The sequence below is a fragment of the Gorilla gorilla genome, chromosome 2 (genome assembly GCF_029281585.2).
Source record: "Gorilla gorilla gorilla isolate KB3781 chromosome 2, NHGRI_mGorGor1-v2.1_pri, whole genome shotgun sequence".
In the NCBI taxonomy this organism is placed as follows: domain Eukaryota; kingdom Metazoa; phylum Chordata; class Mammalia; order Primates; family Hominidae; genus Gorilla; species Gorilla gorilla.
In genome coordinates this window covers 144418062-144445685 of record NC_086017.1, presented here as the reverse complement: position 1 = coordinate 144445685, position 27624 = coordinate 144418062, and the positions used below count along the sequence as shown (strand labels likewise).

The window sequence follows — 27624 nt, the reverse complement described above, 5'->3', positions numbered from 1 at the left end:
TTCCACACCAGCTTTACACTGTGCTAACTATAACATATTAACATCCAAGCTGGGAATGCATCTGTCTGCCTGAAGCAGCCGCTATAATACCATAGAAAACCATCCATCCTGCAGATCATTTTGTGTGAGGACATTTGAAGAAAGCCACCATGGCTTCTTGATTTATGGCTTCATTAAAATGTTTGGGCTTCAAACCTCCATCAACGTTTATTGGAATTAACAGCTTCTTAAAATGGAAATATTCAATGATAAATTAATGCAGTTTGGATCTTGTGAGAGGGAAAAATAGAGTGCTTTCAGACACCCTTTACAATCCTCCAGGAAAACAGTAATACTTTCAGCTACTATATGCCAGTAAGTCTCAGGAGTGGGCAGGTGAGAAGAGGTAAGTAAGAGTATGAGGAGCACAATCACTGATGCACAGCCAGGAAGAGTGAAGATGTCTGCTTTCTTTTCAGAAATGCAATTTTAAAAGGGTCTAAGTTATTACTGCTGTAGAAAAACCAAAACCAATCCAGAAATTAAAGGGCTGCTTTGTTGATTACAGACATTAACTAACTTGATGTCCACAGAGGTCTCAATCCAAAGGTGTGACTTCATGGTGGACTGTTTGTGAAAATTCCCATAAGGAATAAGAGTGTGAGCATCTGAGGTAGAAATTTATCTTTTTATATTCAGAACACTTATCTATGCCTAGCAGATATTACATATTTGATGAATGAATAAATGAATGAAACAGGTACCACTTCCAGAGATGGCCCCAGTTTTTTGTCCTTGTGATTTCACACTGTCCGTGTGTTCTAACCACAACAGGATCTACATATGATGCTGTTGTTGCCATCAGCACTGAGGTCACAAAAAGCTCATTATCTCTTTCTTTATAATGAGCAATTTTGGACCTAAAACCTATCTGGTTAGGACATCTTTTACTCTGTTGACTGTCCGGGTTGACTGAACTTGCCTCTCTCACTATCATCCAATTCGTGAACGAATCCTTTTGACTTTACTTCCAAGATGTTTCCTGATTCTCATACTGCCCCATATCCATGACTATCACCTTAGTCCAATTTGTCACCATCTCTTCTTGCCTGACTACTGTAATCAACTCCTAACTGGAAACACTGCTTCCACTCCTAAACTCCTACAATCAATTCTCCACAAAGCAGTCAGGTATCTTTTCAAGACATTAAGAATATCATGTTATTTATCTGTTTAGAATTTTCCAATGTCTCCTCATTACACTTAAGATAAAACCCAAACTTCTTACTTTTGCTGCCCAACTGCATGCATACCTCATCTCATTCCACTGGTTCTCTCTCTCACCACTATGCTCTGACCACAACTGGCCCTCTTTCTATTCCTCAACAATCTCAAGCAGGTCTCTACTTCAGGGCCTTTACCTCTGCTGTTCTTCTATCTGCAAATTCTTTCCTATTCACCTTGGCAGGTGTCATTCACAAAGCAACCTAATGTCATCGATTCTGAGATGCTTTCTTGACCACCCAAACTAGCTACTAATCACATGCCATCATAGTAACCCCATTAATTCTCTGCTTAGTAGGGATCTCATGCTGATAATAATTTTTTTTTTTTTTTTTACTATTGTCTAGATTCCCTAACTAGTCTATATGCTCCAGGAGGGAAGATATCTTATTTGTCTTATTAGCTACCTAGAATGATGACTGGCACACAGTAGGTATCCAATATTCTTAGTGAAAAAATGAAAAGAAGACCCAAACAGTCACAGGTGAGCAGCTTTACAAGCAAGAAAATATTAATGCTTTACTGAAGCAAAGACGCTTAACACCTGGCTCAAGGTGCAGATGAACTGGTACGGTTGTTTCCACATCTGGCAGGAGCCTCACTAATCTCTTTGTGCCTACAAAACCAGTTCTTACTCTTCTTGGCTCTGGGCCCTGCAGATCCTTTCCTGGGCTCTGTTACCACACGCCTTCACCTATCTGGACTCTGAAGAGCCTTCTGTGGGCATCCGCCTGTTCTGCACTGACACAGGAACTGCCTCCTTGGCTCTTTGGGCCAAATAAAGAACTGATCTCCTGAGAGACCCATTCCTCCAAGGTTTGTCCTGTTTTTAAGAATCACACCCATACTCCAGGTATTAGTAAACTTTCCTTGCCTCTGTGGTAAGATATCATCACTAGTGTCCACTGGGCCCTGTATCGGGACCCAAAGGTACTCTTGTCCTCCTACTGAAAAATTCTATTTCCTTGAACCCATTATTTCTCCTAACTGCCAGTATCAAATAGCTGAAAGAACACCGGGCTTGCAGTCAGAGGCCAGGAATTAAAATCTTAATTCAATTATTTATTTGCAGCCAATTTAACCCTGAGTATTATTTAACCTTATTGAGTCTCAGTTTTCTCAACTGTATAATGGGGATAACACCACCTACCTCTTAAGTAAATATGCGAAAGCAGTGGGGCATGCACTTTGTAGGTACTCCACATCTGAGCCAAGGAGGGAGGCTAGTCCAGAATCTGTGGTCTTGCCCACTTCTCAATGGCTTCCTCTAGTGGTTCCTCAAGCATTCATAGGAAAGAGATAATTCCAGAACTCCAGAAGAATTTCACAACACCAAAAACCCTTCTTCGGTCATCAAAACACAATTCTTATAAAGGAAAGAATGACATCTCACCACAGGCTACAGAAGCAAGCATTAGAAGCAAAATGAAAGAATCAGTCCAGGTTTATTAAAGTACGAAGTGAAACAGATGGCAACACTTAATTATGTAAGACTTCTGACTTAGTGGTGGTAATGTATTAAGGCCAATAAGGTCTCCTTGGTAACTGGGAGAAATGTTAGTGGACTTGCTACCCTATATTTAAAAAGCTACCCATCAGGACAGTCTGAGACTGAAGGATAAACCAAGGGAAAAATGAAAGGATTATTGCATATGGGCCTGCAAATACTAAAACAAAAGCAATTATTTTCAAATCATTCTCTCAATCTTACATTTCACTTTTCTATATCTTGTCAGTGAATTTTAAGCCACTTGGAGGCAGAGATCAGTGAATTGTTGCCTACATAACAATTCTAAGAATAAACCTTTTCTCTTGGATAACGTTCTTCAGGCCATGAGGTATGCTCACCTGGTTCCCTCTCCAACTCTCTCTCTGTCTGAATGAAGAGTTCCTTTTGCTTCATGCAAAGTTTTGGGGATGACCACTGAGTCAGAGTGGATACAGTCCAAAGAGGATGAAGAATAGCAGTATGAGGCAGTGGTGATGCCAAACAGCTCTGAATGCTGACTGGTTCTAGGGAATGCACCTGTCTGCCCTCTGAGCTGCTGGGACAGGGAGATGAGATGGCAGCAGCTGCCTCAGAGATAAGGATGTGAGACACAAACACCTAAGGAATTCCTTTGGACTTCCATCACCCCCCTCCATCCAACTTTATCAAAAGCGAGGTGGTGTGGGCAGCTGGCTCCTTTCAGCCTGGGCCCACCACATGGTATGCTTTCCTGCCTTCACAACATGCCCTTCTTGTAGCCTGATGGAAACTATGGTGAGGATCTTCGTCTGTTAGGGCTGCTATAATAAAATACCATAGACTGAATGGTTTATAAACAACAGCAATTTACTTCTCATAGTTTTGGAAGCTGAGAAGTCCAAGATCAAGGTGCCAGCAGACTCAGTTTCTGGTGAGGGCCTGCTGGCTGGTTCATAGACCATACCTTCTCACCATGTCTTCAAACGGAGGAAGGGGTGAGAAAGCTCTTTAAGGTCTCTTTTATAAGGGCATTAATCCCATTCATGAGGGATCCACCCTCATGACCTAATCACCTCCCAAAGGCTCCACCTCCAAATACTATCACACTGGGCTTCAGATTTCAACATATGAATTTGGGGGGATCATAAACATACAGTCTACAGTGGGTTATAAATGGTATTTTTACTATGGGACTCAGGATCATCTGAATCCTGTCCTACCCATCTCCCTTTAAGGGAGATACATAAAGCAACCCCTCCTTTAGCAAAAATTGTCTGGGCCTCTGACTTCTTCCAAACAGGGATAGCTCAGTGTTATACACTAAGTAAGTTGTTGCGTGAAAAATAAAAAAGAAAAGCCCCTGCACCTGTCTTTCTCAACAGAGAACTGGCTGAAGTTTACAACTAGGCAGTATCTACTCCACTTAGTTTAGATACACTACTTAACTCTACCAGAGAGTTTCATCCCTTTTCATTTGCTCCTTTACTCAATAACAGCTCTCAAAGATGGGGAAGGAAGAGAGGCATATCTAACTTTTTAATATTAGTCTAATTTGCCAACTTAAGCTTTCAAATACCACTGAATAAATGACAAGTAGATTCACTGAATTTAGAGGGAGAAACACAATACTTCTTTAGGTTTTGTTTCAGGGGGATCAAGTTTTAAGAGGCAGTGAAATGAAGTCAGGTTCAACTGTTCCAAATTTCTAGACACGAGCAAAGCTTAAGCCATGCAACAATGTATTGCTTTTCTAAGGATTATTAATAATGCATTTGTAACTACTCAGAGACTGGCAATAAACTTTCAGAGACTGAATAAGAATGTAATCTGTCCACAGCAGCATAGACAAATTACTTTGATAAATTCTTTACGAGGGTGCCTCATCTCCTGCAATTCTTGGATTGGTTACGAGTCTATAGTTAATCCTTCAATAACTCCCACAAGCACCTCATTACTCATAATACTGTGACATCCTGAGTTGTAAAAGAGGTGCTGTTACATAACACAGGCACTGTATAGCAGCCTTAGGTCATGAATATTAAGAGACAATCTCAAATGAGATAATATCAATAAAGACCTCCTGTCGTCTCTACCCAAGAAATAAACTAAAGGAAGGCAGTGTCCTTGCAGGCATTTTGACATCAGGGATGGTAAGTACAGGCACTGTTTCCCTTTCAGTTTCATGATTGTCATCCCTCTCACCAAGCCATGACTTTAGAACTATGTTCACGGGTAAGACTGACTCAGTAATTTTACTTTCTCATACTATCATTTTCTGGCTTTTGCATTAAGGTTATAGTAATTTCATAAAGTGAATTGTGGAGCACTTAACTGGCTAGTTTGGTCCATTTACATTTACTGTGCTTACTGACATTTGGATTTATTTCTGCCTTGTCCTACTATCCAGATTTCTCTATATCTATTTTCCCCTTCTTGATTGCCTTCCTTTGGACTGAGTTTTTTCTTTCTTATTCTAATAGTTCTGTTTTACTGGTTTGGAAGTTATGAATTCTATGTCTTTTAGTAGTTTCCTTGAAATTTTGCCATGCCTACTAAAACTTGACTATGCCTAAGTTAATTGATATATTTTCCATCCTAACAATACAAGGAATTTATAAGACTTTGATTCTCTTCATCCCCTCCCAACTTAACTGCTATTATTGTCTAGTATATTTATTCTGTGTTGTTTTTCATTAACCCCACATATTAGACATTATTATATGTTTCATACAGAAAATGTTTGCTTGGGTTGACTACTATGTTTGCCAATTTCTTTGCTGGCTATTCCTTCTTATATTTAAGACCTTGTTTCTCAGAAGAAATGTTCTTTTTCCTGAGGCATATCTTTTAGAAGTTCTGTAAATGAATGTCCATCTGTGAAAATGTTCTACTTTAAAAAATATCTGAAAATGTCTTTATTTTACCCTCGTGCTTTAATGATTATTTGATCAGATCTTTAATTCCAAGTTGCTGGTTGTTTTCTATCAGCATTTTAAAGATATTATTTCACTGTCTCCTTGATTCTGTGGTGGCTGTTGAGAAGTCAACCATCAGTTTAAATATTATTCCTTTATAAGGAACATTTTCCTCTGGCTGCTTTTAGGATTATCTCTTTATTTGCAGTTTTTATAACCAGGCATGCATGCAGTTCTTGTTGTTTGTTTATTTATTTATTTATTTTTGAGAAGGAGACTCACTCTGTCAGCCAGTGCAGAGGCTGGAGTGCAGTGGCATGATCTCGGCTCACTGCAAGCTCCGCCTTCTAGGTTCAAGCAATTCTCCTGCCTCAGCCTCCTGAGTAGCTGGGACGACAGGCATGCACCACCATGCCTGTCTAATTTTTATATTTTTAGTAGAGATGGGGTTTTACTATGTTGGCCAGGTTGGTCTCGAACTGCTGACCTCAGGTGATCTATCCACCTCGGCCACCCAAAGTGCTTGGATTACAGGCGTGAGCCACCACGCCCAGCCCTTATTATTTCTGAGACTCACAGTATTCCCAGAATCTGAGTATGCATATCTTTCATACATTCTAGAAAATATTCTAAGCCATTATGTTTTCAAATACATCTCCCCCATTGTCTCTATTCTCTCCTTCTTGAACCCCCACCTGTACTTATGTTAGGCCTTCTCATACTAGCTTCCGTGTCTCAATTACCCTTTCTCATTTTTTTACTTTCTTATTTCTCCATAGTATATTCCAAGTAATTTCTTAAGCTCTGTTTTAGTACATTGATATTTTAAAAGAAGATGTTTAATCTGCTAGTTAAGCCATCCACTGAATTTTAAATTCCAATAATTACATGTTTTTAATTTTGTAAGTTGTAGCTGGGTCTTTTTTCAAGTTGAGTAGTCTATCATCTCATAATCCTCCTCCCCTATTTCCATCTTTTGTTTCAGTACTTTTATATAGTGTAACAGACTGTCTCTAAAATGGATGCAACAATACTCTGGCTCCAAATGCCTTCTCAGAACCTTGCCAATCCTCATCAAGAAATGAAATACATTTTCCCTTCCCTCAAGCCTGGCTAGGCCATGTAATCTCCTTAATGAGTAAAATATTGTGGAAGTGATGCTGCATGACTCTGAAGGTAGGTTAGAAAGGATTATATGACTTCTATCTGGTTCTCTCTGCACACACCCTGGGAACCAATTACCATACTGTGAAGAAGTCAAGGCCACATGGAGAGGCCACATTTGGGTGTGTGTGGTTGATAACTCCAACTAAGGTCCCATTCACAGCCAGCATGAACCACCAGAAATATGAATGAATGAGACTTCAGAGTATTGCAGCAGTCAGCTGTCAAGTCACTTCAGCCTTCAGGCCATCTAGCTGAGGACCCAGACAACATGGAACAGAGACAAATCATTCTTCCTATATCCTAAGTCACTGACCCACAGACTCCATGAGCATAATACATGGTTGTTTTATGCCACGAAGGTCTGGGGTAATTTGTTAAACATTAATAGATTATGAGAATATCAAGTAGTTCATATTCAGTATCTGATAATTCTAAGTTTTTGGCAGTCTTAATCAATCAATCATCAATCTCTTTTTTTTCTCCTCTCCCTTTTGCTGACTCTTGCTTATCATAGCTTGCTTTCTTATGTATTTGGTAACTTTTTATTGAGATCACATATTCGACTGACGTTAATATGCAAGTATCTTGAGGCACCTTGGTTGAGAACCTTTTCCTACCAAGAGAATTTCCATTTGTTTTAGCTGGGTCCCAGAAGGTGTTACCAACTGGAACTATTTTTATTTACATGGCCTCTTAGAGTTATTCATATTGCATATTTAATAGGAATCAAAACCAAAACCACAAGAGGGCAGGCCTGTGGTTTCCAATTCTCAAGGGAAGCCTTTGTTGTCACTATTTTTTTCTCCACTAAGAGCCACTACTGACCAATAGGTTTGTTCACTGGCTGCCTTTGTTATAGATGAAATTTTCCTAGGTGCATTAATTCAACCTACAAACATTTATTTAATAATTTTATTTATTTTGGTAGAGATGAGATCTTGCTATGTTGCCCAAGTTGGTCTTGAACTCCTGGCCTCAAGGGATCCATCTGCCTTAGCCTCCCAAAGCACAGGGATTGCAGGTGTGACCCACTGTGCCTGGCTTGAATACTTTTTAATGTTCTTTTATAGGAATATGACATATATTCCTTTACATGACATATTTAGGAACCCCAGTAGTGCTGCAGCCAGGTTGACAATTTAGTCTTTAAAATTATCTAATTAGTTACCTCCCAAATTTGTTGGAATTATTTTGAAGCTATGTGAGATCAGGCATGTTATCTTTTTCCTTTTGTTTTCTTTAAAATTCGTAATGACTACAACAGTGCAATATGCCCAAGAGATGCTCAGAACACATTTTTGAAGATGGCTGTCAGCCAACCAAGGGAAACCTGGTAAACAATGAAAGCAGGTAAAATTAAATTAACCACTGGCAACACGAAATCTTCCTACGGATTTAGAATTCAAAAACCCTATCAGAAAGGGTGGTATGTGTTTCTGTTTTCTGTACAAATCTAATAATACCTAAAGAGTTAAAGAATTTGATAAATTTAGTAAGCAGTAACAACTGGGATGGACTAACTTGAAGAGACCACATACTATCATAATTTATGTTTCTTCTTTGGCCTTTGGTGGGTTTTTCCCATGTTATATGACTCCAGTGTGCAGATCTGATGACATTCTGGGCTAATTTTTGTTGGTTTTTTTAGGGCAAAAACATACATCCATTTAAGAATTCTAGAATCAGAGACTAGGAAGAGTTGAAACAACCTTACAGATCACTTGATGCACTTTATATAGGTGGGTAAACTGAGACTTCTTATAAATGGGTAAACTGAGGTCCAGAAAGGTGAAATGATCAACAAGTTGGTAGGAGAGCCAGTATTAGAATCTATCTTTTCTGAATCTCAGACAAATGTTTCTGCCACCAAACCACTCTTCTTGTCTTACATGATATTTCTTGAGTAAAACAACAACTGTAATAGGTTTCTCTGTACAGTCAACCCTTGGTATACTTGAGGGACTGGTCCCAGGACCCCCTGAAGAAAACAAAATCCACAGATGCTCAAGTTCCTTGCAATAAAATGCCATAGTATTTGCATGTAACCTACACACATCCTCCTGTATACTTCAAATAGTTTCTTGATTACTTATAACACATAATACAGTTGGCCTTCTGTACCTAGAAGGGATTGGTTCCAGGATTCCCCTTGGATATCAAAATTTATGAATGCTCAAGTCTTTTATATAAAATTGGGTAGTACAGTCAGCCCTCCATATCCACAGATTCCACATCTGCACATTCAACCAACTGCAGTTGGAAAATACATATGGTGTTTTATGTTTCTTTGAACACTGTACGCAAGAATGGAGATCACCTAGTCTAAGCCTCCCACTTTACAGATAAGTGATCAGAAGTTCGGAGGTTCAGAGAAGTCTCCAAATCTACTCATTTAGTTCTCAAAATGTCATAACTCCTTGACCCCTTCATCTTTTCTTTTTTGTTTCTCTACTTTTCATTATACTCTCAAACTCTCTTCCTCTTGATTTTTCTTGCCTCTTCTCTACAGAAACATGAAATATCTGCTTAAGAAACAAGACTTTCTTACATACTATTTTAAGAAATGTTGATCAGAACTTGAATTAGCAAAACCTAAAGAGCAAGTTATCAGCTAGATTCCAGTGTGAATGTATAGTTTCAGGCTCACGAATTGTGATTAAAATGCTATTGTTTTCCTAGTTACTCCATTGCTAAAATTTTCATTCAGATTCTCTACATATTAGCCACACAACAGCTGGAGGACACAATTTATACAGCTTAGAATGTGAATGGTGCCCCTACAGTTGTGCAGCAAACAACCTGAATAACCTTAGATGGTAGTCCTGTTTTCATTCATCTCACATACCCAGAATTTTTCAATTCTTTTAATACCACCATAACAGAGAGTTGAAATGAATCATGTTTTTCTTTCTCTTTCAGTCTTTTCAATCCTGTGAATAGCAATATTTACCCCCATGAGTCTATCAAAACTTGAAATTAAGGTGGTTCTGGTCAGTCATTCATTATTTCAAGGATACCCACATCGACAGATACATCGATGGTGACAGTAACAACAGAACTCCATAAGAGAAAACTATTAATAAAACAATGCTGTAGGAGTTTCATAGCAACAGTGATTAGAATTAGTTATGTCTGAAAAACATGCCTATTACCTTTATTTTACTACATATCATAGGCCGTCAGAAAAATCCAATGCTTGACAGTCTGTCTTATTTCATTAGTTTTCTTTGCACCTAGAGTTTTAAGTTTAGAGCTAAGAACAGAGATGACTAGTTGACTACCCAAGATTCACATTTCCTTCCCACAGTGTAGATTTGCTCTTGGGAAGTGGCTCCCCAAATCTAGACAACATTTCCTAGTCCTCTTGCATCTAGATAGGACCACGTGACTAGACAGTGGGATACGAGCAAAAATTTATATGTATCACTTCTAGTCAGAGGAGGATACCTATCCAATATCTCTTCCCTTTCTATGATAATCTTGAAGGCCGGCATTGAAGATGATGGGATTCTAAGTGGGAGAAGCTTGAGTCCCTGATTACATCTTGGAGGAAACCCAGACAACCAGAAATGTTTGTTTTGAAATTTCCTATGAGTGGGAAACAAACTTTTCTTATGTTAAGTCATAGCGATCTTTGAGTTGTTATAGCAGATGGCCTATACTGACTGAAACAATAAATATCTGTTGGTTGGCTGTATGAAACTCTTTAGAGACCTTATCTTAACATATTATAACCTCTGCAGTGTCTTTTATAGTAAGTGCTTAATAAATGTCCATAACAATTTTCTTTGGAGAAGGATAATCTTTTAAAGCCATCCTTCTTGAGAGTTTAAAATTTTGTTTGTTTTATTTGACTTTTAAGGGATATGCCCAGGATATAGCACATATAATACTTGCACATATAGCAGACATTGAAATATTTGTTGAATAAATGAAACTAATGCTTATCTTTGTCTATCAATCTCATTCCATGTCCCTTTGGGTTACAGAATGGCTGATCATGGACTGGCTGAGATCCTAGGAAAGTTCACCAGCCCAGACTACCCAGCAAAGCTATATGAGTCAAAAACTAAACCTCAAATGAAGTGAAACAAACAAGCAAGCAAACAAAATTCAAGAGATTCTTGTCTTGGTAACATGCTATACAATTTTAACACAAGTGGCTCAATACCAAAGAATTCTGCTTTAAGAGATGGGAGAGAAAGAGAAAGAAAAATGAGAGGCAAAGTACATTTAGAGTTGAAAGGATGGATACATTAAAAAAATACACCATCACCCCATGGTTAGAGATAATAGTTATGTTGTAAATTATTATATTTGCTACTCAGTATTATTTCCATATCAGAACAGAAATCCCCCCAAATCATATGGTAGCCTGAAAAACACAATTGTTTAATATTTCATGATTTGCAAATATAGCACAAAATCCTATTGAAAAATTACTGAGGCTATCGCTGCTAACTGTACAAGTGGACTTGCTAACATCAAGAATAGAGTTGACCCTTGAACAATGCAGGAATTAGGGGTGCAAACCCCCTGCACAGTTGAAAATCCACATATAACTTTTGACTCACCCAAAACTTAACTACTAATAGCCTACTGTTGACCAGAAACCTTACTGATAACAAAACAGTTGATTAGCACATATTTTGTATGTTATATATACTGTATTCTTACAATAAAGTAAGCTAGAGAAAGGAAAATGTTATTAACAAAATCATAAGAAAGAACGAACATATTTACTATTCATTAAGTGGAAGTAGATGATCATATAGGTCTTCATCCTTGTTGTCTTCACACTGGCTTCACGTAGGCTGAGGTAGAGCGGAAGAGGAGGGGTTGGTCTTGTTGTCTTAGGGGTGGCAGAGATGGGAGAAAATTCACATAGAAGTGGACCCACATTGTTCAAGGGCCAACTGTATAATGCATGAGAAGTCTATCTCCTAGCATAGTCCTATCTAGAACTAAGCCAGAGTCCTATATTTCTAGATCATTTGATGTTACTCTACTGACATCTCAAGAGCATAATTGTTTGAAGTTTAAAAAGTACACATAACTACTCTGGAGGCCAAGTTGTGAGGACTGCTTGAGCCTAGAAGTTCAAGGCCAGCCTGGGCAACATAGTGAGACCCTTTCTCTTAAAAAAATAAAAAACACATAATGATTTTCATAAACTGAAATTTCCCTTTCTTATTAAAAATGTTTCTATTATATGCATGATAGTCACTTAAATTACCATATTACTCAAATAATTTAAAAGCTCTTTGTTCCTTAATGTAGTGAAAATTTATTCACCACAAAAGTTAATTTAAAATTATGGTGCTTTATATGTTCATCTCAGCACTATTCACCATAGCAAAGACGTGGAATCAACTGAGATGCCTATCAACAGTGGACTGGATAAGGAAAATGTGGTACATGTACACCATGGAATACTATATAGCCATAAAAAAGAATAAAACCATGTCCTCTGCAGCAACATGGATGGAGCTACAGACCATTATACTAAGTGAATTAATGCAGAAACAGAAAACCTAATGGCACATGTTCTCACTTATAAGTGGGAGCTAAGCATTGGGTACTCATGGACATAAAGATGGCAACAATAGACACTGGAGACTACTGGAAGGTGGAGGGAAGGAGGAGCAGTAAAACATCGGTTTACATCCGTCATGCTCAGAGTGTTCCCTACTCTCGTTTTTCCCCTCAACCCCTTCAAAGCTTTTCTATAATTAACCACAGTGTGACAGAAATAGTTTAAGGGCTAACATTCTCTGCCCTTTACTGCACTGATGCAGCCTAATAGTTTTCTGTACTTATTTATTTCCTCAGTTCCATTTCACCCTCTGAAACACAGTGGGGCTGTCCCATTACTGTCTCTTCCTCCTATCACATCAGCTTGAATGAAGAGGCTTAAGTTCCACAACTAGAGTATCAGACTTGACGCAAATTGTGAATATTTCTTTTGGCACTGTGAAGGAGATGTCATGATTATACATGCTTCCTTTCTGGCCTTTCCTACCTCTACCCTCCCAGGCCCAGCTGGTACCTGGAATAAACTGGATGAGGAGGAGGCCCACCAGCACCCTGAAATACCTCTTTCATCATCTGATAACCCCCTCAGTGACCACGCAAAGGTAGCAGCTTTTAAAGCAGCAGGAGTGAGTGCAGTATTCTCTGAGGGCTAGATGAAGGCTAATTTAATTCAAGAAACAATTAAGCGGATGTATATTAGGAGCCAGATTTCTTTCCCCATCCTTTTTCACAGTTGCTATAATAATCCAAGACTTCTAAAAATATAGCCATAAGGATGGCACAACCAGAGCCTGCTAACCAAAAAATAATGAGGCTAAATGAGCTACAGATTCCTCAGCTTATAAAAGGAATAACCCACTGCCACAATGGGTTGCAACATTTCCTTTCCTAAATATTACCCAGCCAATATCTGATTTGAGAGCCAATACCTCTATCCTGCTACTGTTTGTTTTATTTTTTTAAACAGACCCAGGGGAGAAACAAAAAGACCAACCACTAAAGCTGCTAAAACAAGATAAAGCATACTGCAAGGGAAAGGCTGGAGCAGTTCACTGGCTGAAGTTGTAAACTCCATCAAGAGACACACAATCAGATGGCACAACTGTCTTCGGTGGGTCACAGTTTTCCAAGTACAAAGGCGGTGCCTACCGAAGCTCTGGGATTCTGGAAAATATACTGGACTTGGAGTAAGACAATCTCAGTCCACGTTCCTAGTTCTAGGATTTTAGGCATAACACTTGGCTTTTAGGGCATTGTATTTTCTTTATAGTAACATGGTATTAAAATGATGCCTATCAACAGGCTTGTCAGGATGAGTCAACAGCATATTAGATGGGAAAACACCATAAAGTACAAAAGGCTTGTTATCGTCAGTCTCCTTTGGTTGTTATATTGGTTAAGAGGACTAATTGTTGCCTCTCTCCAAGTTCAGAACTAATTCAAACATACATAGAGGAGTCAGAGGTGGATCAAACATTATTTTTATTACTAGTTAAGTTGGATTTAAGAACATGGCTTGACTTATAGCTTCCTACTGTATCCTATAACACACTATTTTTTCATATTCTGCCCTTTCTCCTTCATTATACTATAAGCTTTTGGAGAGAAGAAATTATGCTTTATATCTCTCTGCATCCCTAGAGTTTTTCACACAGCCATAACCCCAGCAGGTGTGCTATTTGATAAAGGAGACTGCATTTGTACCACAGTTTTCTGTGTGAAGCCTTTTTTCTCCACTGGCCTGGGAACTCTTGGAGGGCAGGGTTCATGTCTTTTCATTCCCAGTGCTTAGCATAATACCTAGCACTTAGTAGATTCTTTATAAAAGTGTGTTGAAAGATCATGAAAACAGAAGGGTACCAAATGATCTGGTGCCACCCAGGGGTTGCAGAGAGGGATTTATTTATTTATTTATTTATTTTTAGGATTATTATGAATAACAGTGAATATAAATATGGATTGCAAATAGTCCTTTTGGTGATTTCAAAATTTTCTGGTTGGCCTCTGAGACAGGTGGCATCTTAATGAAAGAGGGGAAGCTCCCCATCTGGGAAGGCTCAGAAGTGGGGCCTACCCTATTTCCTTAACACTCAGGACACTAGGAAGCCTTGCAGTTTACTTGTATCCAAGTGAGGGGATTTGCCTATTCTGTTATCTACTTTGAAATGTTAGCTCCTAAAACATGGGCAGGTAGCTTAAAAAGACGTCTGAAATAAACACTGGATTGAAGGCAATGCTAATAACGGAAGCACAAGTGAACAACAAGCAAAAGGCAGGCTGACACTTCTATTATTCTTGATATAAACTTTTCTTCAACCATGTTATAAAGTAAAAAATAATGATGAAATAAGCAGAGAGGGATTTAAAGGAGGGCTGTCTTCTAAGGATCCCATTCTTGACAGTTTGTTCATTTGGAAAATAGCACTACCTGCAAATTATTGTGATTGAAGGTTTTATTTGAGACAGTTTTCCCCAGGAGAAACTTCAGCTTCTGTTTACTTGTTAGGCACCCTGGCTATCTGGGCATCTGAGCCCTGGACATCTTAATTAGAGTTGGTCTGCTAATGTCCATAGCAGAGAGGAACTGTCACTTGGTAATTAACTTAGAGCCATGACAGAAGCCTGTGACATCTGATGTTTCAGAATATAACAACCCTTGTTCTTCTCCCAAGGGATGCATACGCCATGAAACAATTTCCTTTGGAGTTTCTGGTAGAATCTGCTAACATAATATCTAAGATGAGATGGCATGCAGAGGTCTCTGTAAGGAGTGAGGACCTCAAAACACTCTTGTGAAGTATGCTGCTCCTCAGTTCAGGGCCTTGCAGAGGATCTGAGACAACAAACCTTCCTGTACAGATAAACTCTTGGTGCCTCAGTGGGGTGAGTGCATGAGATGTGGCTTACTCAGCTGTGGCCACCTGGGCAGGGTTGTTGTGGAGTCAGGTCCTCTGCTTTATGTGATTCTTTCTGTGTTTTTTAAGCCCTGAGCTGTGCTTCCAGAGACGTCTGCACCTGTGCACTGCATTTTGGACTATATGCTCTGTGGACGCTGTGAGAATCCCCTAACTTTGCTTTTTTTTTTTTTAGGACAAATCAGAATAAAACAATTCAACTTTCAAGGTATTAAAAGGATTCACCAACTCCTATCTCTTAACACAATGGCCAAAAAACTGCTGGACTCAAGGCGCAGTCATGTATTCCCGGCATAAGGCCTGCCTGGGTGTTCTAACTCAATGAGCCCCACATGCCAGACTATTTCCACAGAGCTGATATGGGACAGGAAGGGCTAAGGAACTTCAAAACTAGTAGTTTGGTGCAACTGATATGGACCTGTGCAGTCACTAACCACATGTAGCACTGAGAACTTGAAATGTTGCAAGTGTGACTGAGGAAGTGAATTATTAAAACTGATTTTTAACTAAATTTAAAAGGTGATAGCTAATTCAGTCACTAGAAACATTTTAAGTATGTAAGTCTACTTTTCCAATCGTAAGTTTTATGAAATCTAACTGCCAACTATTTATGAAAAAAATTCAGTGTCTAAATTGAAGATGTGCTATAAATGCACATTATATAGGAGATTTAAAAGACCTGGTCTAAAAAAAAAAAGAAAGCAAAATATCTCACTAGATTTTTTTATTGATTATATGTTGAAATAATGTTTTGAATACATTGCTTTAAATACAAATATTATTTAAATTGCTTTTGACTATTTCTTTTCACTTTTTCTACTGTGGCTACTAGAAAATTTGAAATTACATATGTGCCTTGTGTTCTATGTCCATTAGACTGGGCCAACCTAGACCATAATTCTCATTCTCTCTAATGAAGTCTCATCCAACAATATGGACCACTTGAGAAACCTGCTCATTGTTCCTCTGTCCAGTTCATTCCACTTTAATGCCATGTTTCTTTGGTCTCCCATGTGCCAGGCATTGTTCTAGGCTAAGAATACACCATGTGGGCTCTTAACTGACTGTAAGCAATAAACAAAGAACAACAAAAAAAATTGTATAATTTCAAGTGCTGTGCAGCACTTAAACTAGGGAAAAGTGATGGAGAGAGACTGGGTGATGTGTTTATGCTGAGTGGTGAGGGGAACTGCTGTGGGGAGGTCCTGGGGCTGTAATCTGAACAGCAGGGAGCCACCCATGCCAGGCTGGGACAAACAACTGGTCAAAGAACTTTGCAAGGAATAAGTTGAAGTGCTTGAAGAAGGAAAAGAACATCAGTGTGACTGGAGTACTGCTGTGCAGAGGGATGTAGGAGAGGACATCCTAGCATGCACACTGCACTGAGAATCTGGACTCATGCTTAAGCCTCTTCTCTCACATCAGCTAGGCTTGGATCCTGGGTAAGTCACTTCTCCACTCAGGATGGCCTCCATTTCCTCATGCACTAAACACAGTGGCAATTACTAAAGGATCTTCCTTTCAGGTCTGACAGCATAGACTTTTGTGACTCTTCTATATATTCTAAGGAATAAAAGTCCTGTCCTAGAAAATTAAAGAAAGAGGAAATAAACAGAAACACTCTGACCCTTTAAAGATTTAGCAACTGCTTATCTGATGCTTACCTTTCTCTTCCTCTCCCTCTTCTTTAAAAAAATGAAAATTACATGACATCTAGCCAATGCACTCTCATATAGCATCAAAGGGTAAACTTCTAAATTCCCTGTTGTACACACAAGAATGTTTTCCTCCAAAATCTGGACCACCTTCCTCACAAATACAATCAGATGTCCTGCACAGAGACTGTCCTTCTTTATAATTAGGCTACAATTCCTATGAAAGTCAATATTTTCTAGTTTTCAGAACTTTACGTTTTCGAAGTATTCCTTGAACTTTGGGAAATTTGGATTGTCAGGCTGGCAATGATTCTGCCAAAAGTTTCTTCTGTGGCAAAACATTATCAAGGAGACCACATCTATAAAAGCCACATCTCCAGGGAAAGAATAAAATATCTGGTCATACTCATTTATCATTATGATTTAATAATGCAAAAGAGAGGCCCATGGGACTACATCCAGGGCGAACTTCAATTACATCTCTAACCCAGGGGCATATGACAAATGTTTAACAATCAGCCCTTCACCAGTCATCTCCAGCCCTTACATGGAACCTCCATACTGGTTTTCAGAGAATGAGACTTAGGACGGGTTCATAGAGGAGAGGAGGAAGATGCAATAAGTTGTATTTGTAACATGATACATGAGAACCAGGAACAAGGTCCTAGCAATGGAAGCGAGACGAGGTTTTACTTTATATTCAGAGAGATGGGAGGAGTAGGGGAGCACATGATGATGATGGTAAGAATAACATCAGCCCAACATTTATAGCACTGTTTAAAATGCTTTGTATATATTAAATGAATTAAACATGTTAACATGTACGTCACTAATTTAAAATGTTTAAACAGAGCTTGGCACATCTTCAGTGCCCTTAACCAATGACTGAGAGATCCGAGATTATAATACTGTGTCACCCGATGAAGACAAGTCCAAGGTGTGACCTATAATCTCACCAGAACTCTCAAGACAGACTGCAACAAAGTCAGTCTCTGTGGAGTTATGCTTGATACTCATCCTTTCTTCCCTTTCCAGGCCCACTACCCTTTTCCCCTATCAGTTATTCCTGGGAAACCTTCCTAATAAGTCACTCCACAGGACTCTTGGTCTCAGGGTTCTAGGTCTGCTTCCGGGGACCGCCCAACCTATGACACTCATTAAAAAAGACATGAGGCCGGGCGCGGTGGCTCACGCCTGTAATCCCAGCACTTTGGGAGGCCGAGGCGGGTGGATCACGAGGTCAGGAGATCGAGACCATCCTGGCTAACACAGTGAAACCCCGTCTCTACTAAAAAAAGTACAAAAAATTAGCCGGGCGTGGTGGCAGGCGCCTGTAGTCCCAGCTACTCGGGAGGCTGAGGCAGGAGAATGGCGTGAACCCAGGCGGAGCTTGCAGTGAGCCGAGATCGCGCCACTCTACTCCAGCCTGGGAGACAGAACGAGACTCCGTCCCCCCCACCCCCCACCCCAGAAAAAAGACATGAATATTTCCCCAATCAGACCAATTTTAGTGTGAAATATGAACATTTTTCCTTATGAAATTTGTATAGCTAGGTTATTTAAATAAGAATTATATTTTATTTTTTAGCTCAATTATTTTACACCTAACTGCAGGTCAAAATAACAATAACATCACTTAAAGAACGTTAACTATATTTGTCTAAGCCTCCTTTTCCTCCTTCAGGGATTCTCCTGTGTCACAGTGAGAACTGGTTAGATGTGACCCCATGTGTTTATACAAGCAAGCTGCCCAGCCACTCTCACTTGCTTTTAAACAGCACTCCTCAGGCTCAGGGGCTGTCCCCACCTCATAGTGACCTCCGGGCCAGCAACTGGAATCTGAACAATTACCATCCCTTCTCAAGCGGCCACTCTAGAGCTTCCAACCCTTCCATCTCATTCATCATCCACTGCTTCCAGGGATGCCCAGGAATGATATTGCTTCCCTGGGTGATTCTTTGACCCTTGTCTCTCTGCCTTTTGGGCAAAGTGGGCACATTGTAATTTCTTCATCTAACCAAGGAATTTCAAAGCAAACTGCTGCATTTCTTTTCATCTCAGAGGGTTCTGGGGCTCTCTCCTGAGCTGCTGTATACTTAGCTGACCTCAAGCTACCAGCACAGAGCCTGGGCTCTGTTCTGTGGAAAAATAGTTGTGTGACTTTGAGAGAACATCTTACACTGTTCTCTCAAAGCATTTACACTCAGGGTTAATCTGACTCACTGATCACAGGACAGGGGTTTCTCATTCTTGCCTCTTCTCATCAAACACGGAACAATCATGCATCTAGCACTAGCACCGGTTGGCAAGGGCAGGAAAGAGACCCTGAGCACCAGTGCTACATGTGAGCACGAGAATCACGTGTAGAGCAGTTCCTGCCCATCAGTGTGCATCTCACCTCATCTGAAGCTCACATGCCTATAGCACTCAGTCCCCACACACCCTTCCTGGGAGCTTTTAGACCAGCTCAACACATTGGTTTTTAAAACACTCAGCTCTCTATCCCTGCCAGTTGTAGCCTTCTCTTGCTCTCACTTTATGGTTAAACTTCTCCAAAAAACTGTATAAACTCATGGTTCCATCTCCTCACCTTCTACTTACTTCTTGGCCTGTACCCTCCACTTACTGAGCACCTTTTCTGAACTCAGCACTATGCTAAGTGTGTCATATATTAATAACTCTATGCAGAATAGCAGTATCACAGTGTAGTTGATTGAATGGTGGTCTCCCAAAGGACATATCCACATCTTAACCCTGAAACCTCTGAATATGATCTTACTGGGAAAAATGATCTTTGCAGATATAATTAAGCATCTTGGGATGAGCTTATGATAGATTATCCAAGTGTGCCTTAAATCCAATGACAGAGGAGAGATACATGGAAAAGAGGAGAGATACATGGAAAAGAGGAGAAGGCCATGTAAAACGGAGGCAGAGATTGGAGCCTTAGAGCCTTCAGAGAGAGTGTGGCCTCCCCTCAACACCCTGATTTTGGACTTTTGGCCTCCAAAACTGTGAAAAAGAATTCTACTATTTTAAGCCACAAAGTTTGTGGTAATTTGTTATAGAAGCCACAGGAGGCCAGGGGTGGTGGCTCACGCCTATAATCCCAGCATTTTGGGAGGCTGTGGCAGGTGGATTACTGAAGGTCAGGAGTTTGAGACCAGCTTGGCCAACATGGTAAAACTCTGTCTCTACTAAAAATGCAAAATTAGCTGGGTGTGGTGGCGTGCACCCGTAATCCCAGCTACTTGGGAGGCTGAGGGAGGAGAATCACTTGAACCTGGGAGACAGAGGTTGCAGTGCGCCAAGATCATGCCATTGTACTCCAGCCTGGACAAAAAGAGCGAAATTCTGTCTCAAAAAAAAAAAAAAAAAAAAGCCACAGGAAACTAATACAAACACTCATTTTACAGACAGGGAAACTGATGAAGATGCTCTGGAGGACATGAGCAATGAGGCTGCCCACAGCTCATAGCTGAGTGATATCCTGGTACAGTCGGAACAAAGGCAAATGATTCATCTTCAAGGAGCTGCTAGGATGCTTGCAGCAGATAATTGATTCCCTTGAGCAGAAAGGCTGGAAAACTTCTGAGGGGAGGAGCAAAGAGATGAGAAAGCTTGGTGATGCAAATGACCCAAAGGAAGGGAACAGAAATGGATGAACAGGAGAGGGAGAAAAGAAAGAAGATGCTGCAAAGGCAATGTATCTTAGCTTTGGGGGGCTTTTGGGGTTCTAGCTTGAAGAATCTCCAGTGTCCATCACATATATAAAGGCAATGATTAAGTGTTTCAAAAATGTTTCAGATATTTATTACAAAGACAATATGAAACTGCTGGAAAAAACTCTTTTTTCATTTAAAAAATTCTGTTTGAATTTTCCTTCTTCAGAAAAATCTCCCAGAATTATACCAGATTTTAACAAAGACGACAGTTCTCTGTTTGTTAAAAATAGCCCCAATTCATGAGGTTTATGTGTATTAATGAGCATTCTACTGAATTCAAATCTGGGTGAGGACATATAGACTACCTTTCACATTTCTTTTCCTTTTTTTTTTTTTAAATAAGATTTGCCAAACAAAAATAAGATTTGCTTACAATATTACAACAAAAGTAATGTTATTTAATGATAGTAATACAGCAAACCCATGTTTGAAAGGGATTTTCAACACATGAAATGTTTTTATACCCTACCCATTTAACTCTCTCAACAATCCCTAAGGTAGACATTATACTGGTCATCTGTGCATTGTAGTTGAGGACAATGAGGGAGCTCTGGGAGCTGAAGCACTCTGTGCAGTCATATAGCTAGTAAGAGACAACATGAGAGCTTGAAATTCTGTGCTTTCTCCCACCATATATTTTAGCAAAAATACTTTCCTATAGAAAATTGGGTTTACTCATTAAGGGTTAACATTTGAATTTACATAAGTCAACAGCTCTTCTAAGTATGAGCACTACTTCCCTCACCTACATTCTTCTGCCAACACTGTAATGGAATGTACTTAAATTCATAAAATTGAATTTCTTTAAAATATTTATTCTTAGTCCCCATTGGCATTGTTTACAATGAGAATGTCTTATTAAACTTTTGTTTTATCTGCAGAAGAGAATTGTTGACTTATGCAAATTTAAAATCACTACCTAAAACATAACACATTAAATCAACATGACACTTTTAAGGACCTGGTATGCCTAAACTTTCTGGGTTAATATCACCTTGGAAAGAGTCACTTCCTCAAATTTTCTATGTGAATGACTTACCCCTCAGAAGTAAAGAGATCTATTCTCCCTAGAGAACTTTTGCAAATCTCTTCATAATCAAGCCCCCCAAAAACAGCCTCTAATTTTTGATTTGCAAAAGAATTACACAGCATAAGAAAAAAAGTCTTATAAAATCAAGTTCTAAAATGAGACAGCTGCAATAAGCAGTCAAGACCATGAGTTACTCAAAAGGTGTTTTCCTTTTGCTTTATAACCCTAGCCAGCCCATTCCTTGTGCCCTTCTCATTCTTAAAACAGAGTAAAAACTAACTTCCAGTACATCCTGAAGAATAACATGAAACTTCAAGTTCTAACAGTTCCTAATCCCACAACACTTGAAAGGAATTCTGCTAGCTCCTTCTCTGACACCTTCTCTCCATTCTCCTTCCTAACTGATCCTGGTTTTATTCCAGAACTCACTTCTCCATCATGTAGCCCAAGTGAGGTAGGGAAGCTAAAAGCATCTCCTGCTCCTGGATAGCCCTTCATAAGTCTACAATAGTGATTCTCAAGGTCTCTGGACCAAAGCTTCGGCACTACTAGAGACTTAGACATGTAATTCTTGGCCAAGCCCCAGATCTACTGAATGAGAAACTCTGGGGGTGGCCCAGTGATCAGTGTTTAAATAAGCCCTTAAGGTGATTCTGTTGTGCACTAAAGTTTAAGAACCAGAGATCAAAGCTAGTGACCCCAGCCCTGGTTGCGCATCAGAATCACTGGATGCCCCAGCCCCATGCCCAAAGATTCTGATTTAATTGCTCTGGGATGGGGTCTGGGAAAGTGGATTTATTAAAAAAAGTTCCCCAGGTGATTCTAGTGTACAGCCAGATTTGGGAAACACTAATCAAAGCCAATCAAGTTAATCTAGTCTAAAATACTGAATTTTAGTGTCAATGAAGTGGATGCCCTCCAATATCCATAAGGCCAACTGATGACCAGAAGTGTCATTACTGTTACTGCAGCCACTGCTAGTAGCACAAGGGAACTGCAGGCTGATGAACTGGTCTATGCCACTAAATGCTGTTTATTTCCTCAAGAGCAATGAGTCTTTGACAGCTCAGGAATGATGAATTTGTAAGGGGTGGGGGACACAAAACCCAGCAGCTATTTAGCAGTGGTATGTTTTGGATGGAAAAGGATGAAAATAATTTGGAAAATAATTTGTGCTATGCCAGGACTTGAACTCACGCAGTCTTAATCACTGTCCATGAAGGCTGTGACCAAGCAGTGTAAAACACAAGGGAAGACAACTTCACTGGGAAAGGTGGAGGAGGAAAGGAAGACCCCATAAAGAATGGTGAAGTTCCGTTCATCTCCTCACACTAGGGAAATGACTCTGACTCTTACATAAACAGAATGGCAATATCTGTATGATTGTCTGTAACATCTAAAAGGTCACATATTTTTGGAGTCAAAATTTGTTTGGACCTAAATACTATGCCATTTATAATTCATATCAACTTTCCTTCCTCAACTACAGGAAAAATTTCCTCTCATTTATCATGAGAAACAAGCCATGAAGACAAAATACATGAGCCAGCTTCAGCTAGAGATGACCCAGCTCCTTGAATCTCTCTCTAGTTTCTGAAGGGAAATTCTTTTGTTCCATGAGGCCCACCTAGGGTGGGAGCTAGAACTACAGATGGGTTTGCTGAGACCTGATACTAAAGGAGAATTTAGTGGTAGAGGCTCAGAAAGTACATTTCCCAGTTAGCCACAATCCAAATAATTCTGTATTTTATCTATACATGTGTTTCCATGTTGTAAGATGTAATTGATAGTGTGTGATTGTTTAAGAAACGTTTTGTCTTTTTTAGTGGTTCATAAAATAACAGTGGCTCTTACAACTACTAGCATCTTAGATTTGACGAAATATGTTAATTAAATCAAACATGTATGACTCCCATTATGAATCAAGCTCCCGATTAGACTGGAAACAAAGGAATGGATGATGAAATAGAATTCCCATGCCTGAGAAGCTAGACAAAAAGAAAACAAGCACATGTATAATCAGAGCTAAATATTTTGTGGTGGACAGAGTATGTGTTATGATGGCTGGAACACACTGTGTTTGTCTATTGGGTAGAATTGTGTGGTGTATGTGTGTGAGTGAGGGAGGAGGGATATGAAAGGGAGAAGGGATAAGAGATGAGGCTGGAAAGGTAGTCCGGGACCAGACTATTAATGACTCTAACACTAACCTAAGGAATTTAGGATTTATCCTTTAGGTCAGAGGTTCTCAAACATTTTGGTCTCATGACCCCTTCATACTCTTAAAATTTATTGAGGACTCCCCAAAGAGCTTTTCAAAATATAGGTTATATCTATTGGTATTTACTATATTAAAAGTTAAAGCTGTAAAACAAAAAATATTAACTCATGACAAACTCATTACTCTTAACAAATAGCATTTTTAATGAAAAAGCATTTTCTAACACAAAAAATTAGAAGGATGGCATTGTTTTATATTTTTGTAAATCTCTTTAGTGTCTGGCTTATGAAAGACAGCTGGTTCTCTTATCAGCTTCTGCATTCAATCTGTTGAGATATGTTATTTTGGTTGAAGTACAGTACATGGAAAAAAATCTGGCTTTATAAATATGTATAGTTGGAAAAAGAAGGGCCTCACAGACTTCTTGTAAAGGCCTCAGGGGTCCCTAGGGATTCTTGGATCACATTATGAGAACTGCTGCTTTTGGTAATGCAAAGCCATGGAAAGATTATCAGATGACAAGCAGCTAATTTGGCAGTAATGTGAAGATGAATTAGAAGGAGAAGACCTGAGAATAGGACAATAAACAGAGGACTATTAAAATGGTCCAGGAAAGAACATAGGAAGCTGTTCTCTAAAGCTGAGACAATGGGGATGCAGAGACATGAATGGATTCATGTGTTAAGTTCAATAGGAGCTAGTATTGCTAGTATCCAAATGCATCCAGGGTAGGGTGGGAGGAAAGTCAAGGATGGCTTCATGTATTTGGGGTTGCAAAATCTGGTTGGATGGTGATAATACAAAGGTGTACATACAGCATAAGAGGATCATTTCTGGTGTTAGCTGGACAAAAAAAAGGAAGAAGAAATGAGCCAAAAAGGGAAATATGCAGATTCCTGACCCATGACTCAGAGATACAGACAAATGCGCAGACCCTAGGAAGCTTACCTCTTTAAACTACTGTACTCAATGCTGTTTAAAACAATACCAAATCACTTCAAAATGCAAATATCTCTGACAGCTAAGGAGGGAGGAGCTCCTTAACTCTCCTTAACCAGTAAGCACATCTTGGTATTACTTAGTTTAGTCAAATTGCTTTCCATCTTAATGGAATACATGAGAACTTCAGATCACAGGCCACAGGAGGACATCTGAGATGAGAAGGTAGCATGTTGGGGGCTTTGGGTCTAATATGGGACAAAAATAAGCATGGAAGAAGAAAAAGAGAGGGGAAATGTCAGTCTCTTGAAAAAGATAAAGTTATGTGGATCCTTCTAGTTTAAGAAGTAACTGGAAGAAAGAATAGTCACTGGGTAGCTGGTAGGCAAGAAGGAATGGTTAGAGTTGAAAAGGCACCAAAGAGAGTTATCTCACTTTAAAGTGTTTTCAAGGGTTCCACTCAGTTCCAGAGATCACATGAGAAGCAGATCATCCCATCAGAAAATAGGTTTCAAGTGGAAATGAACTCCCAAGCAGCTTCTCATTAGGCCCAGAAAAATCTACAGACAGGTAATATGGATTTGTGTGTGTGTGTTTGTGCGTATACATACATATAATTCAAATCTGAGACTGAGACATGATCTCCATGCCCCAGGTAAAGATGGCAGAAAAGGGGGTGTATTTTCCTTCTAAATTCTATAGAGTAGGGGTCCAAATCCATACCAGTAGTTCTTTTTTCCCCTTCTTCCCCTCCTTTTCCTAAGATAGGGACCTACAGACAGTTCTCTGAGTTGAACAAAAAATTACTTTGTGTGATTTGACACAGACCAGTAGATGCAAAGGGTGCATGAATGAGCTAGCAGGGTGTACTAGAGTAACAATACAGAGCATGATTTAAGAAATTCAAATGTCTGGGTGTATAGCAAACACTGAAGTTACAAAACATAATCACTGCTTAATTCTAAGTATTTAAACCATTCTGATTTGAATAGATATTGATATGTAAAAACATCATATTCTCATAAAATAATAATTGCCTTAGTCTTCTTAACAAAGTAGCACAACAATTTTCCAGTACACAGTATCCAAGCAAACACCACATCTGCTAAATCAAGACTCAGATTCAGACCCTCCTCAGCAGTGGCATGGTCTTCAGGGATTGTGATGACGCTCTTTACCTTCCATTATCAAAAACTTTTTCAAAAAATTGTGATGTGGCTTGGCAAAAGCAGTCTTGATCATGTCAATTCCTTTCTCTGTAGAATAGGGTCAATAATAATGCCCCACTTGCCTTACAAGATTGTTGTGAGGACCAAATTATGGGAAAATGCTTTGCGAACCAGAAGGTTCCACACAAATGTTAGTTACAGCAGAGCTCCTGGTTAGATTGTCCTTATGTTTTCCAGGCAGGAAGGCCAGTAAGAAAGCTGGCATTTATGTAGGACTTCTATACGGCATGTCATCTCATTCAATACCACCTCAGGTAGTGAGTGATCACATCCCATTTTACATCTAGGGCTCACTGAGGCTTAAGTAACTTACCTAAGGTAAGTCACCTAGAAAGTGGTAAAACTTTCCCCATTGCTTGTTTTTCTCAGGTTTGTCAAAGATCAGATAGTTGTAGATATGCAGCGTTATTTCTGAGGGCTCTCTTCTGTTCCACTGATCTATATCTCTGTTTTGGTACCAGTACCATGCTGTTTTGGTTACTGCAGCCTTGTAGTATAGTTTGAAGTCAGGTAGCGTGATGCCTCCAGCTTTGTTCTTTTGGCTTAGGATTGACTTGGTGATGCGGGCTCTTTTTTGGTTCCACATGAACTTTAAAGTAGTTTTTTCCAATTCTGTGAAGAAACTCATTGGTAGCTTGATGGTGATGGCACTGAATCTATAAATTACCTTGGGCGGTATGGCCATTTTCACGACATTGATTCTTCCTACCCATGAGCATGGAATGTTCTTCCATTTGTTTGTATCCTCTTTTATTTCATTGAGCAGTGGTTTGTAGTTCTCCTTGAAGAGGTCCTTCACGTCCCTTGTAAGTTGGATTCCTAGGTATTTTATTCCCTTTGAAGCAATTGTGAATGGGAGTTCACTCATGATTTGGCTCTCTATTTGTCTGTTATTGACGTATAGGAATGCTTGTGATTTTTACATATGGATTTTGTATCCTGAGATTTTGCTAAAGTTGCTTATCAGCTTAAGGAGATTTTGGGCTGAGACAATGGGGTTTTCTAGATATACAATCATGTCGTCCGCAAGCAGGGACAATTTGACTTCCTCTTTTCCTAACTGAATACCCTTTATTTCCCTCTCCTGCCTAATTGCCCTGGCCAGAACTTCCAACACTATGTTGAATAGGAGTGGTGAGAGAGGGCATCCTTGTCTTGTGCCAGTTTTTAAAGGGAATGCTTCCAGTTTTTGCCCATTCAGTATGATATTGGCTGTGGGTTTGTCATAGATAGCTCTTATTATTTTGAGATACATCCCATCAATACCTAATTTATTGAGAGTTTTTAGCATGAAGCATTGTTGAATTTTGTTAAAGGCCTTTTCTGCATCTATTGAGATAATCATGTGGTTTTTGTCTTTGGTTCTGTTTATATGCTGGATTATATTTATTGATGTGCGTATATTGAAACAGCCTTGCATCCCAGGGATAAAGCCCACTTGATCATGGTGGATAAGCGTTTTGATGTGCTGCTGGATTTGGTTTGCCAGTATTTTATTGAGGATTTTTGCATCAATGTTCATCAAGGATATTGGTCTAAAATTCAGAGATTCCCTATTTAAT

At 39.4% G+C, this 27624-nt stretch overlaps 1 protein-coding gene and 1 long non-coding RNA gene across 10 annotated transcripts in view; one reads left to right on the top strand and one right to left on the bottom strand.

Annotated features, from left to right (window-relative positions):
• Positions 1-27624, bottom strand: part of TMEM108 (transmembrane protein 108) — a 363451-nt gene that overhangs the window by 133602 nt on the left and 202225 nt on the right. The gene's annotated exons all lie outside the window — the stretch shown is intronic.
• On the top strand, positions 4629-15516 carry LOC134758095 (uncharacterized). Its single transcript, XR_010132930.1, has 3 exons — positions 4629-4881; positions 8462-8552; positions 13316-15516. It is a non-coding gene; the product is annotated as an uncharacterized lncRNA (long non-coding RNA).